Source organism: Olea europaea, unplaced genomic scaffold (genome assembly GCF_002742605.1).
Source record: "Olea europaea var. sylvestris unplaced genomic scaffold, O_europaea_v1 scaffold83, whole genome shotgun sequence".
NCBI classification, from domain to species: Eukaryota; Viridiplantae; Streptophyta; class Magnoliopsida; order Lamiales; family Oleaceae; genus Olea; species Olea europaea.
The window spans coordinates 318,471-332,611 of record NW_019266740.1 but is presented as its reverse complement, the minus strand read 5'-3'; positions in this window follow the sequence as shown (position 1 = coordinate 332,611).

Sequence of the window (14,141 nt, the reverse complement as noted above, 5' to 3'; positions counted from 1 at the left end):
GGTTATAGTAGATCGGTTAACAAAGTCAGCTCATTTTCTACCTGTAAAGATGAATTTTAGTATGGATCAATACGCGCGGTTATACATCAAAAGAGGTCATCCTTTTGCATGGTGTCCCAGCCTCAATTGTATCGGATAGAGATCCAAGATTTACCTCAAAATTTTGGAAAAGTTTGCAAGAGGCTATGGGAACCAAATTAAACTTCAGTACAGCTTTCCACCCACAAACTGATGGACAATCGGAGAGGACTATACAGACTTTAGAGGATATGCTGCGTGCATGCGTCCTTGATTTAGGGGGCAGTTGGGAAAACTATGTGCCACTGGTAGAGTTTGCCTATAATAATAGCTACCAAGCTACGATAAAGATGGCACCTTACGAAGCCCTTTATGGCAGAAGATGTAGAGCTCCCCTTTATTGGGATGAAGTAGGTGAACGAAGAGTTCTAGGACCCGAAATAATTGAAGAAACTAGTCGAGCGGTTGAAAAAATAAGAGCTAGAATCAAGGCAGCCCAGGATCGACAAAAGAGTTATGCCGATAAAAGGAGAAAAGATTTGTCATTTAATGTTGGTGACAAAGTTTTCTTAAAAGTGGCACCGATGAAGGGAGTTCTGCGTTTTGGGAAGAAAGGAAAACTTCAACCAAGATTCATTGGTCCTTTTGAAATTTTGCAGAAAGTTGGGAATGCAGCTTATCGAATCGCTCTGCCACCAGAATTGTCAGGGGTTCATAATGCGTTCCATGTATCCATGCTTCGACAATATGTATCAGACACAAGTCACGTGGTTAATTATCAACCATTGGATATCAAATCAAACATGACATACGAGGAAAAACCTGTATCGATATTGGATCGCAGAATCCAGCGATTAAGAACAAAGGAAATTCCGTTAGTAAGAGTCCAGTGGAGGAATCATAACGTTGAAGAATCGACTTGGGAAAGAGAAGACGAAATCAAGATCAAATATCCAGAACTTTTCAACTAAGTTCAAGGTAATTTCGAGGACGAAATTTTTTTAAGGGGGGAGGAATGTAATACTCCGAAATTTTATGCTGATTTAAATTTCTTTAAGATGGCGATTTAACTTTCAGTACTACTTTTGGCCATAAGAAAAGGGGGACACCACCTTTGTAGTGGTTAATGTTAGAGATAGCTAATGACTACAAGCATGAGGTGTTAAATGTTACGTATACAAGAAGTGGTTATTAGTTAGTCGAAACTTAAGTCAAGATTGAAATTGAATGTGGTTGATTATGTTGTTAGGACTTCAATTGACCAAATGATTAAATTAATTTACGATCTACAATTTTTGGATATGTAAGTTGGATATAAGTTTAGATTTGGGATATATTTGCTAATAATAAAAGATAGATGGTTGGATTATATTAGTTGGAAGATTAGAGATTTCCTTTGCAAATATAGGTTTTTAGGCTACTAATTACCTATAATCAACCCCACTTGTTATCCATCACCACCATACATTTGGATCATGGATTAAACAAGTGTAAAGTTATAAAAAAAAAAAAAGGGTCAAAGTCGGCCACCAAGTAAATAATAAAATAAAATAAAATATCTTTTAATACTTATCTATTTATACTAGTATAAATACCCCCTATCCATGCCATAAGAGAAAGAGATATCCTTCATTTCTACAAACACTTATACATTTATAAAGAGAGAGCAAAACCGAAAAATTAAGGAAGGAAAAAGGAATTGAACTAAACTCTTCCAACTTGCTTTTCAATCGAAGATTCAAAGATTTACGGTAAGATACCTTCTATGCTTATGTGGTATGATTTTCATGGTAATATTTATGCTTAAGTTATGCATGAAAAACCAAAGTATGTTAATGGTGGAGAAATCCACAAATGTTATGATTATGGTGGAGAAATCCACAAATGTTAGATATATCTATGCCTTAGGACAAGTCCGAAGGGCACCGGCATGTCGGAATATGGAAGTATGGGTTTGATTGCTTTCTTTGGTGTAGTATTGTCATGATAAATGTTCAAGCATGGTATCTTACTGAGTATTTCCTTATACTCAAAGTATGTTATGCTAAACTTTTCAGATCCATGATCATTTGAATTGATGGAAGTTAGTTGGCTTACGCGATGATGGATTAAGGACAACGAAGTTTTGTACCGAAAGTTTTCTTTTGTGTGTTTTGTTCGATGGCAGTTTTTACATCTATTTTTCTTATGGTATTATGTAAAAATATGAACATGGAATGATGTATTATGGTATTAATAGTAAATTTTGTAATTATATCTTTCATGTTATGTTAAGAGACATTTTTATAGTTTATTTTCCTTGCAAGTGATAAAAGGCAGAAACGGGACAGTTTCTGGAGTCAATTTCAAAATAATGTTTCTAACTCTATAAACGTCCATTTGAAATTCTAAAAATAATTCTGTTTTCCCCTTTGAATTTTCTAAGTATGGCCAAAGGAATCACTCAATTTGGATATCTATGGTCTGATTTATCAAGGTTTTAACGTCCAAAGGTCAATCTGGATTCCCTGTGTAGTACTTCACTGTTTTCAGTAAAACGTCTATATCATATGATCTTGGAAAATTTTCATACTTTAACCTAGAAAACTACTTGAAATTATATTTCTAATGCCACAAATTTCATATGAAACGGAGTTGGGATGAATTTTATAAAATCTGCCGAAGTTTGCTGCCTCAACTAAACTTGATAGTGCCGAGGCCGTATTTACAATGTTTAAATTTCATGTTGGCATGCACTTTTATCGGCCATAAAGTTTTATAAAAATAACTTTTTAACATGTAGTATTCCTATTTAAGAATATTTACATGTACCAAAAGCAAAAGTTTTTATGTAAAATTCGTGGCCCTCGAAGCTTAGGTTCGGGGCGTCACACAGTGTTTGTTTTTGGCCCATAACCACATTTCGAAAAGTTCGCGACGATTCGAAATGAGGTTCGTGTGGAAGAACAGGCACTTATGCAGACGAAATGCTTGGATTGTCAATTTTCGAAAAAATTGGCATAACTTTCGCATGCGGAGTCCCTTTTTGGCCCATAACCACATTTCGAAAAGCTCGCGACGATTGGGAACGAGGTTCGTGTGGAAGAACTGGACGAACTTTCGCATACGGTGTTCATTTTTGGCCCATAACAACATTTTGGAAAGCTTGCGATGGTTCGAAAGGATGTTCGTGTGGAAGAACATGCACTCACATACGCGGAATGCTTGGATTGTCAGTTTTTGAAAAAACAGGCATAACTTTCGCATATGGGGTCCATTTTGGGCCCAGAAAACATTTCGAACAGCTCGCGATGATTTGGAATGAGTTTCGTGTGGACGAATAGGCACTTGCGTACACAGAATACTTGGATTGACAACTTTCGAAAAAATTGGCCTAACTTTTGTATACGGTGTCAGTTTTGGGACCATAACCACATTTCAAAAATCTCGCGATGATTCGGAACTAGGTTTGTGTGGAAGAATAGGTACTTGCATACGCAGAACGCTTGGATTGTCAGTTTTCGAAAAGATTGGCATAACTTTCACATACGATGTCCATTTTTCACCTATACCAACATTTCGAAAAGCTCGCAATGATTTGGAATGAGGTTGTGTGGAAGAACAGGCACTTGCATAGACGGAACACTAGGAATGTTTGTTTAAAAAAAAACTAGCATAACTTTCACATACGGTGTCTGTTTTAGGCCCATAACCACATTTTTGAATGCTCGTGACGATTCAAAAGGAGGTTCATGTGGCAGAACAAGCACTTGCATATACGGAACGCTTAGATTGCCAGTTTTCAAAAAAATTGGCATAATTTCGCAAAGGTTGTCCATTTTGGGCCCATAATGACATTTCAAAAAGCTCTTGATGACTTGGAACGAGGTTTGCGTGGAAGAACAGGCACTTATGTACACGGAATGCTTAGCTTGTTAGTTTTCAAAAAAATTGGCATAACTTTCGCATACGGGGTCTGTTTTGGGCCCATAACCACATTTCGGAAAGCTTACGACGATACGAAATGAGGATCATGTGGCAGAATAGGCATTTGCATTTACAAAAAGCTTGGATTGTCAGTTTTCAAAAAAATTGGCATAACTTTCGCATGCGGTGTTCGTTTTGGGCCCGTAACCACATTTTGAAAAGCTTGCGATGATCCGAAATGAGGATAATGTGAAAGAATAGGCACTTGAATACACGGAATGCTTGGATTGTCAGCTTTCCAAAAAATTGGCATAACTTTCACATATGGTGTTTGTTTTTGGCCCATAACCATATTTCAGAAAGCTCGCGACGATTCGAAACGAGGTTCGTGTGGAAGAACAGGCACTTGCACAGACAGAATGTTTGGATTGTTAGTTATCGAAAAAATTGGCAAAACTTTTGCATACGATGTCCATTTTGGGCCCATAACCACATTTCGAAAAGCTTACGATGATTCGGAACTAGGTTTATGTGGCAGAACAGGCACTTGCGTATTCGAAATGCTTGGATTGTTAGTTTTCAAAAAAAGGGCATGACTGTCAGTTTTGGGCCCATAACAACATTTCAAAAAGCTCGCGATGATTCAAAAAGAGGCTTGTGTGGAAGAACGGGCACTTGCATACACGAAATGCTTGAATTGTCATATTTCAAAGAAATTGGCATTAGTATCGTATACAGTATCCTTTTTGGGCCCATAACCATAGTTCGGACAGCTTGCGACAATTCAGAATGAAGTTCGTGTGGAAGAACAGGCACATGAGTACACGGAACGTTGGGACTGTCAGATTTCGATGAAATTGGCATTACTATCGTATATGGTGTTTGTTTTAGGCCCACAACCACATTTCGGAAAGCTCGCAATGATACGGAACGAGGATCGAGTGGCAGATAGGCATTTGCATATAGGAAATGCTTAGATTGTCAGTTTTTGGAAAAATTGGCATAAGTTTGGCATGCGGTGTCCATCTTGGGCCCGTAACCACATTTCGAAAAAGTGCGCGATGATTTAAAATGAAGATTATGTGGAAAAATAGGTACTTGCGTACATGGAACGCTTGGATTGTCAACTTTCAAAAAAATTGGCATAACTTTTGCATACGGTGTTCGTTTTTTGCCCATAACCACATTTCAAAAAATTGGCAACGATTCAGATAGAGATTCGTGTGGAAGACCAGTTACTTGCATAGACGAAATGCCTGGATTGTCAGTTTTCAAAAAAACTGGAATAACTTTTGCATACGGTGTCCGTTTTAGGCCCATAACCACATTTGGGAAAGCTCGCGACGATTCGAAATGAGATTCATGTGGAAGAATAGGCACTTGCCTACACAGAACGCTTGGAATGTCAGTTTTTGAAAAATCGGCATAACTTTCGCATAGGGTGTCCGTTTTGGGCCCATGACCACAGTTCAGACAGCTCGTTACGATTCGAAATGAGTTTCGTATGGAAGAATGGGCACATGCATACACAAAATGCTTGAATTGTCAGATTTCAATGAAATTGGTATTACTATCGCATATGGTGTCCGTTTTGGCCCCATAACCACATTTCGAAAAGCTCACCATGGTACGAAATGAGGATCGTGTAGCAGAACAGGAATTTACATATACGGAATGCTTGGATTGTCATTTTTCAAAAAAAATGGCATAACTTTCGCAAGCGATGTCCGTTTTGGGCCCATAACCACATTTTGGAAAGCTCGTGACGATTCGAAATGAGGATCGTGTGGAAAAAAAGGTACTTACGTACACGAAACCCTTGGATTGTCAACTTTCAAAAAAATTGGCATAACTTTTGCATATGGTGTTTGTTTTTAGCCCATAACCACATTTCGAAATGCTCGCGATGATTTGAAATGAGGTTCTAGTGGAAGAATAGGCCCTTACGCAGACAGAACGCTTGGATTGTCAATTTTCGAAAAAACTGGCATAGCTTTCGCATACGGTATCCATTTAAAGTCCATAACCACATTTCAGAAATCTTACGACGATTCAAAATGACGTTCTTTATGGAAGAATAGGTACTTGCGTACACAGAACACTTTGAATGTTAGTTTTTTGAAAAAATTGGCATAACTTTCGTATACGGTGTCCATTTTGGGCCCGTAACCACAGTTCAGATAGCTCGAGACGTTTCCAAATGAGGTTCGTGTGGAAGAATAGGCACGTGTACACGGAATGATTGGATTGCTAGATTTTGAAAAAATTGGCATAACTATCGCGTACGACGTTCGTTTTGGGCCCATAACCATATTTTGGAAACTCGCAATGATTTGGAATGAGGTTCGTGTTGAAGAACAGGCATTTGCATACACGGAACACTTAGATTGTTAGTTTTTGAAAATAACTGCCATAACTTTCGCATACGGTGTCTTATTTGGGTCCGTAACCACATTTTGAAATGCTTGCGACGATTCAGAATGAGGTTCGTGTGGAAGAATAGGCACTTGTGTTCACAGAACGCTTTGATTGTTAATTTTCAAAAAAAATAGCGTAACTTTTGCATACGGAGTTCGTTTTTGGCCTATACCAACATTTTGAAAAGCCCACAATGATTAGGAACAAGGTTCGTGTGGAAGAACAGGCACTTGCATGCACGGAACGCTTAGATTGTCAGTTTTCGAAAAAATAGGAATAACATTCGCATACGATGTCCGTTTTGGGTCCATAACCACATTTCAAAAAGCTCACAACGATTCTGAACAAGCTTCGTGTGGAAGAACAGGCACTTGCGTACACGGAACGCTTGGATTGTCAGTTTTCGAAAAAATTGGCATAACTTTCACATACGGTGTCCGTTATGGGCCCATAACCACATTTTGGAAAGCTCGTGATGATTCGGAATGAGGTTCATGTGGCAGAACAGGCATTTTCGAATATGGAACGCTTGGATTATCAATTTTCGAAAAAATTGGAATAACTTTCTCATGTGGTGTCCGTTTTGAGCCCGTAACCACATTTCAGAAAGCTCGTGACGATTCGAAATGAGGTTTGTATGGAAGGATAGGCACTTGCATACAAAGAACACTTGGATTGTCAAATTTGGAAAAAATTGGCATAACTATCACATACAGTGTCCATTTTTGGCCCGTAGCCACATTTTGAAAAGCTTGCGACGATTTGAAACAAGGTTTGTGTGGAAGAACAAGCACTTCCTTATATGGAATGCTTGGATTATCAGCTTTCAAAAAAATTGGCATAACTTTCGCATATGGTGTCCGTTTTGGGCCCATAACCAAATTTCGTAGAGCTCATGACGATTCGGAATGAGGTGTCTATGGAAGAAGAGGTACTAGCGTATACGGAATGGCTGGATTGTCAGTTTTCGAATAAACTGGCATAACTTTCATAAGTACTGTCCGTTTTGGGCCCGTAACCACATTTCGAAAAGCTCGCGATGATTCGAAATGAGGTTCGTGTGGAAGAATAGGCACTTGCATACAAGAATGCTTGGATTGTTAGTTTTCAAAAAAAATGGCATAACTTTCACATACGGTGTTCGTTCTTGGCCCATAACCACATTTAGGAAAGCGTACGAAGATTCAGAATGAAGTTCCTATCGAAGAACAGGCATTTACATACACGGAAAGCTTGGATTGATAGTTTTTGAAAAAATTGGCATAACTTTTGCATAAGGTGTCTGTTTTGGGCCCATAACTGCATTTCGAAAAGCTTGCGATGATTTCGGAATGAGGTTTGCGTGGAAGAACAGGCATTTGCGTACACGAAACGCTTGGATTGTCACTTTTAGAAAAAATTGGCATAACTTTGGCATACGGTGTCCGTTTTGGGCTCATAACAACATTTCGAAATGCTCGCAATGATTTGGAATGGGTTCCTGTGCAAGAACAGGCACTTGCATACACGGAATGCTTGGATTGTAATTTTTCGAAAAGATTAGCATAACTTCGCATACGATATCCCTTTTTAGCATATACCAACATTTTGAAAAGCTCGTGACAATTCGGAACGAGGTTCTTGTGGAAGAATAGGCACTTGCATACGCGGAACACTTGGACTATCAGTTTTCAAAAAAATTGGCATAACTTTCGCATAGAGTGTCCGTTTTGGACCAATAACCACATTTTAGAAAGCTTGGGACGATTCGAAATGAGGTTCGTGTGGAAGAATAGGAACTTACGTACATGGAATGCTTGGATTGTCAATTTTCAAAAAATTGGCATAACTTTTGCATACAGTGTTCGTTTTGGGCCAATAACCACATTTCAGAAAGCTCGCGATGATTCGTAATGAGGTTAGTGTGGACGAACAGGCACTTGCATACACGGAATGCTTGGATTGTCAATTTTTAAAAAAAATTAGCATAACTTTCGCATACAGTGTCTGTTTCGAGACTATAATCAAATATCAAAAAGATCACGACAATTCGGAACGTGGTTTGTGTTGAAGAACATGCACTTGCATACACAGTATGCTTGGATTGTTAGTTTTTGAAAAAATTGACATAACTTTCGCATACGGTGTCTATTTTGGGCCTATAATAACATTTTGGAAAGCTCGCGAAAATTCGGGATGAGGTTTGTGTGGAAGAACATGCATTTGCATACAAGAATACTTGGATTGTCAGTTTTCAAAAAAATTGGTGTAACTTTTGTGTACAATGCCCGTTTTGGGTCGATTACCACATTTTGAAAAGCTTGTGATGATTCAGAACAAGGTTCATGTGGCAGAACAGGCGATTCCATATACGGAATGCTTGGATTGTCAGTTTTCAAAAAATTGGCATAACATGCGCATGCGGTGTCCTTTTTAGTCCTGTAACCACATTTCAGAAAGCTCACTACGATTCGAAATTAGGTTCGTGTGGAAGAATAGGCACTTGAGTACACAGAATGCTTGGAATGTTAATTTTTGAAAAAATTAGCGTAACTTTTGCATACGGAGTCCATTTTGGGCCGATACCAACATTTTCGAAAGCTCGTGATGATTCAAAATGAGGTTCGTGTGGAAGAATAGGCACTTGCATGCTCGGAACGCTTGGATTGTCAATTTTGGAAAAAATTGGCATAACTATCACATATAGTGTCCGTTTTTGGCCCATATCCACATTTCGAAAAGCTCGCGATGATTCAAAATGAGGTTCGTGCACTTGCATATACAGAATGCTTGGATTATCATTTTTTAGAAAAATTGGCATAACTTTCGCATATGGTGTCCGTTTTGAGCCTAAAACCAAATTTTGTAAAGCTCGCGACGATTCGGAATGAGCTTTCTATGGAAGAATAGGCACTAGCATATACAGAGTGCCTGGATAGTTAGTTTTTGAATAAACTTGCATAACTTTCATATGCGGTGTCCATTTTGGGCCCATAACCACATTTCTGAAAGCTCGGGGCGATTCGAAACGAGGTTCGTGTGGAGAATAGGCACTTGCATACACGGAAGGCTTGGATTGTCAGTTTTTGAAAAAAATGGCATAACTTTCGCATACGGTGTTTGTTTTTGGCCCATAACCACATTTATGAAAGCTTACGAAGATTCAGAACGAGGTTCCTATCAAAGAACAAGCACTTGCATACACGAAACGGTTGGATTGTTAGTTTTCGAAAAAATTGGCATAACTTTCACATACGATGTCCGTTTTGGGCCCATAACCACATTTTGAAAAGCTCGCTATGATTCGAAATGAGGTTCGTGTGGAAGAACAGGTACTTGTGTACACGAAATGCTTGGATTGTCAGTTTTCGAAAAAATTGGCATAACTTTCACGTACGGTGTCCATTTTAGGTCGATAACCACATTTCGAAAGGCTTGCGACGATTCAGAACGAGGTTCGTGTGGGAGAACAGGTAATTTCGTATACGAAATGCTTGGATTGTCAGTTTTTGAAAAAACTAGCACAACATTCGGACGCAGTGTCTATTTTAGGCCCGTAACCACATTTCGAAAAGCTCGCTACAATTCGAAACAAGGTTCGTGTGGAAGAATAGGCACTTTTGTACACGGAACGCTTAGATTGTCAATTTTCGAAAAAATTATATAACTTTCGCATACGGTATTTGTTTTTGGACAATAACCACATTTCGAAAAGCTCGCGATGATTCAGAACGAGTTTCATGTGGAAGAATAGGCACTTGCACAGACAGAATGCTTGGATTGTTAGTTTTAGAAAAAACTGGCATAACTTTCATATACGAGATCTGGCTTTGGCCCATAACCGCATTTCGGAAAGCTCGCGACGATTCGAAATGAGGTTCACATGGAAGAACAGGCACTTGCATACACAAAATGCTTTGAATGTCAATTTTTAGAAAAAATTGGCATAACTTTTGCATACGGTGTCCATTTTGGGCCATAACCACTGTTTAGACAGCTCGAGACGTTTTGGAATGAGGTTCGTGTTGAAGAACAAGCACATGTGTACACAGAACGCTTGGATTGTCAGATTTTGAAAAAACTAGCATAACTATCGTATACGTCATTCATTTTGGGCCCATAACCACATTTCAGAAAGCTCGCGACGATTTTGAACAAGGTTCACGTTGAAGAACAGACACTTGCACACACAGAACGCTTGGATTGTTAGTTTTCGAAAATAACTGCCATAACTTTCACATATGGTGTTTGTTTTGGGCCTATAAGAACATTTCGAAAAGCTCACGATTATTCGAAATGTGGATCATTTGGAAGAACAGGCACTTGCATGCATGAAACGCTTAGATTGTCAGTTTTCAAAAAAATTGGCATAACGTTCGCATACGGTGTCTGTTTTGGGCCCATAACCACATTTTAGAAAAGGAATGAGCCTCGTGTGGAAGAACAAACACTTACATACATGGAATGCTTAGATTGTCAGTTTTTGAAAAAATTGGCATAACTTTTACATACGGTGTCCGTTTTGGGCCCAAAACCCCATTTCGAAATGCTCGCGATGATTCAGAATGGGTTTGTGTGGAAGAACAGGCACTTGTATATACGAAATGCTTGGATTGTCAATTTTCAAAAAACTTGGCATAATCGCATATGGTGTCCGTTTTGGGCCCATAACCACATTTTAAAATGCTCGCAATGATTCGAAACGAGGTTCATGTGGAAGAATAGGCACTTACTTGTACGAAACGCTTGAATTGTAAGTTTTCAAAAAGATTGGCATAACTTTCCCAAACAGTGTCCTTTTTTGGCCTATACTAACATTTCGAAAAGCTCGCGATGATTCGGAATGAGGTTTGTGTGGCAAAATAGTTACTTGTGTACACGGAACGCTTAGATTGTTAGTTTTCAAAGAAATTGGCATAACTTTCACATACAGTGTCCATTTTTTGGAAAGCTCGCGACGATTCGGAATGAGGTTCATGTGGCAGAATAGGCACTTGCGCATATTGAATGCTTAGATTATCATTTTTCAAAAAAACTGGAATAACTTTCTCATGCGATTTTCATTTTGAGCCCGTAACCACATTTCGGAAAGCTCGCTACAATTTGAAACAAGGTTCGTGTGGAAGAATAGGCACTTGCATACATGGAATGCTTGGATTGTCAAATTTTGAAAAAATTGGCATAACTATCGCGTACGGTGTTCGTTTTTGGCCCACAGCCACATTTTGGAAAGCTTGCGATGGTTCGAAATGAGGTTCGTGTGGAAGAACAGGCACTTTGCATATACAGACTGCTTGGATTATTAGTTTTTGGAAAAATTGGCATAACTTTTGCATATGGTGTCTGTTTTGGGCCCATAACCAAATTTCTAAAAGCTCACAACATTCGGAATGAGGTTTGTGTGGAAGAATTGGCACTAGCGTATACAGAACGCCTGGATTATCAGTTTTCGAATAAACTGGCACAACTTTTGTATGCGGTGTCCATTTTGGGCCCGTAACCACATTTTGGAAAGCTCGTGACGATTTGAAATGAGGTTTGTGTGGAAGAATAGGCACTTGCGTACACGGAATGCTAAGATTGTTAGTTTTCGAAAAAAATGGCATAACTTTCGCATACGATGTTCGTTCTTGGCCCATAACGACATTTAGGAAAGCATAGGAAGATTCAAAATGAGGTTCTTGTCCACTTGCATACACGAAATGCTTGGATTGTTAAGTTTCGAAAAAAGTTGCATAACTTTTGGATATTGTGTCCATTTTGTTCCCCCAACTGCATTTCAAAAAGCTCATGATGATTTGGAATGAGGTTTGTGTGGAAGAATAGGCACTTACGTACATGGAACGTTTGAATTGTCAGTTTTTGAAAAAATTGGCATAACTTTAGCATACGGTGTTCGTTTTGGGTCCATAACCACATTTCGTAAAGGTCGCAACGATTCAGAATGAGGTTTGTGTGGAAGAATGGGCACTAGCATATATGAAATGCTTGGATTGTCAGTTTTCGAATAAAGTGGCATAACTTTAGTAGGCAGTGTTCGTTTTGGTCCCGTAACCACATTTCGAAATGTTCACGACGATTCAAAACGAGGTTCGTGTGGAAGAATATGTACTCGCATACACGGAATGCTTGGATTGTCAGCTTTCGAAAAAATTGACATAACTTTCACACATGGTGCTTGTTCTTAGCCCATAACCACATTTAGGAAAGCTTACTACGATTTAGAACGAGGTTCCTGTCAAAGAACTGGCACTTATGTACACGAAATGCTTGGATTGTTAGTTTTCGAAAAAACTATCATAACTTTCGCATACAGTATTCGTTTTGGGCCCATAACCACATTTCGAAAAGCTCGCGATGATTCAGAATAAGGTTTGTGTGGAAGAACAGACACTAGCATATACAGAATGCTTAGATTGTCAATTTTAAAAAAAACAGGCGTAACTTTCCCATAAGGTGTCCGTTTTGGGCCCGAAACCCCATTTTGAAATGCTTGCAACATTTTGGAATGAGGTTTGTCTGGAAGAACAGGCACTTACATACACGAAATGCTTGGATTGTAAGTTTTCAAAAAATTGGCATAACTTTCGCATACGGTGTTCGTTTTGGGCCCATAACCACATTTCGAAATGCTCGTGACGATTCGAAAAGAGTTTCATGTGGAAGAATAGGCACTTGCATACACGGAACGCTTGGATTGTTAGTTTTCCAAAAGATTGGCATAACATTCCTAGAAGGTGTCCTTTTTGGGCCTATACCAATATTTCGAAAGGCTAGCGATGATTCGGAATGCTGTTTGTAAGGAAGAATAGGCACTTGCATACATGAAATGCTTAGATTGTCAGTTTTTTTTAAAAAAAGGCATAACTTTCGCATACAGTGTCCGTTTTGGGCCCATAACAGCATTTTAGAAGGCTCGCTACAATTCGTAACGAGGTTTGTGTGGAAAAATAGGCACTGCGTACACAGAATGCTTGGATTGTCAGTTTTCGAAAAAATTAGCATAACTTTCACATACAGTGTCCGTTTTGGGACCATAAGAAAATTTCAAAAAGCTCGCGACAATTCGGAACGTGGTTCATGTTGAAGAACAAGCACTTGCATACATAGTATGATTGGATTGTCAGTTTTCTTAAAAATTAACATAAAAGCTCACGACGATTCGGGACGAGGTTTTTGTGGAAGAATAGGCATTTACGTACACGGTACGATTAGATTGTCAGGTTTCGAAAAAATTGACATAACTTTCTTGTAAAGTGTTCGTTTTGGGTCGATAACCACATTTCGGAAAGCTTGTGACGATTTGGAACGAGGTTCATGTGGCTGAACAGGCAATTTCGTTTACGAAATGCTTAGATTGTCAGTTTTTGAAAAAACTGGCATAACATTCGCGTGAGGTGTCCGTTTTAGGCTTGTAACCACATTTCAGAAAGCTCGTCACAATTTAAAACGAGGTTCGTGTGGAAGAATAGGCACTTGCGTACACGAAATGCTTGGATTGTCTGTTTTGAAAAAAATTACATAACTTTTGCATACGATGTTTGTTTTTTGCCCATAACCATATTTTGAAAAGCTCACGACGATTCGAAATGAGGTTTGTGTGGCAAAATTGGTATTTGCGTATACGGAATGCTTGGATTGTCTATTTTCTAAAAAAATGGCATAACTTTCACATGCGGTGTTCGTTTCGGGCCCGTAACCACATTTCGAAAAGCTATCGACGATTCGAAATGAGGTTCGTGTGGAAGAATAGGCACTTACGTACATGGAATGCTTAGATTATCTGTTTTCGAAAAAAATGGCAAATTCGCATACGATTT